We start from the raw sequence: 1449 nt of genomic DNA on the forward strand, positions 1-1449 counted from the left end.
AGAGAAGTTCTGATGATGGCTTTCCCACTCTATTGCTATCACCACCTAAGGGTGTTGACCTTCTCCCCTACCCCACTGCTGAGGTTTTGGGGTTGAATGACCAAGTAAGGCATTCAAAAGGTACAAGGCCCCTGGGTCCAAGGCTGGAGCCTGAAAGGAGAAGCTGAATCGTCCATGGATCACAGTTTGGGAACGGTGCTCCATGGGTCCAAAAGTGACAGTGGGGAAAGCAAGGCTGAGGACCACGCCCCAGGAGAGTGAGGGAGAAAGCAGAAGAACTTGGAACCATGAAACGGGGTAAGAATTCCAAAGAATGGGGTGTTAGGACAGGACGTTCAGAACCGGTATGAGAAGTTGATTGATTGATTGCTTTTTTATCGGTGACTATTTTTATTAAACTCCACTATGTAAGAGAGGCCTGGGGAGAGCTGTTTGTGGGCCCCATCTGAGGCAAGCAGGTCTGGCAGCTGAGGCTTCTAGAAGCACATGGGCTTTCAGTTTCCCTCTGCTTCAGACACTGCCTGGCAGCCGCAGGTTCCCAGTTTTTGTCCAGATGAGTTTGTTCCTGCCATGCTCTCAGACAGAAATCTGGGTCTCCGGGCCAGGCCGCTTTGAAATGAGGCCCCCGAGTGGCTTCGGAACAGGTCCTCTAGCTCCGCTGAACTGACGGTCCATGGCTTGGAAGTCACCTCTGCCTCCGCCCGCAGCTGGGTCTTTTCCTGCCACACTTTATTAGGAAGGTGAAACAGACTCTATGTACAGGACACATCGGTGTCAGGGATGAGGGGCTCGCTGGAATTTCTACAAGGAGGCCCACGGCTGGAAGAAGTGTTCTTGTCCACCTGGTGCCTGGAGAAGGGCCAGGTGCAGCCCGCTACTCAATTCCTTCTTGCTTGTCTCTGACGGCCAGTCGGACGCGCTCTTCCAGCAGGGAGAGCTCGCGGAAGCGGTCTGTGATGGCATTGGGTGAAGGCTGGCATCCAGTGCGGTCAGCACACGATGAGGGTCTTGTGCTGCAAGGCATGGGGGACTTTGTAACCAGCAAACAGCACCTGGGGGGCCTTCAGCAGCTGCGATCTGATGATGTTTCCTAGCGCGTGGTCCTCCTTGTTGGAGATGAACAAACAGGCATCGGGTGCCTTGATCTTGTTCTCGCACTTGAAGAACAAGAACGACTTGAAGGCGGGAGAGGCATTCATCTTAGCATCGCAGCTGCCACCGCCACAAAAAGTAGACTCGAAGCATCTTAATCAGGACCGTAGCCTGGCGCTCGGTTAACAAGTGTAATTACAGGTGAGTGATGATCTATTTATATAACAACCTGAAAGTGATATAAGATCTCAAAAGTGCTTCCAAATGATCCAAAATAGTTCATCCAATCGAGGATGCTAGTTTGTGTAAGATGTGTCTGAATGCTTTAAATGAAATTTTAATAGGAGCAAAATGTAA

General features: G+C 51.1%; 1 pseudogene; it reads right to left on the minus strand.

Moving 5' to 3' along the window:
- Positions 1 to 874: 874 nt before the first annotated feature.
- On the minus strand, positions 875 to 1199 carry LOC136132170 (DNA-directed RNA polymerase II subunit RPB11-a pseudogene; annotated as a pseudogene).
- Between the last annotated feature and the right edge of the window lie 250 nt (positions 1200 to 1449).

This window comes from Phocoena phocoena, chromosome 12 (assembly GCF_963924675.1).
Source record: "Phocoena phocoena chromosome 12, mPhoPho1.1, whole genome shotgun sequence".
NCBI classification, from domain to species: Eukaryota; Metazoa; Chordata; class Mammalia; order Artiodactyla; family Phocoenidae; genus Phocoena; species Phocoena phocoena.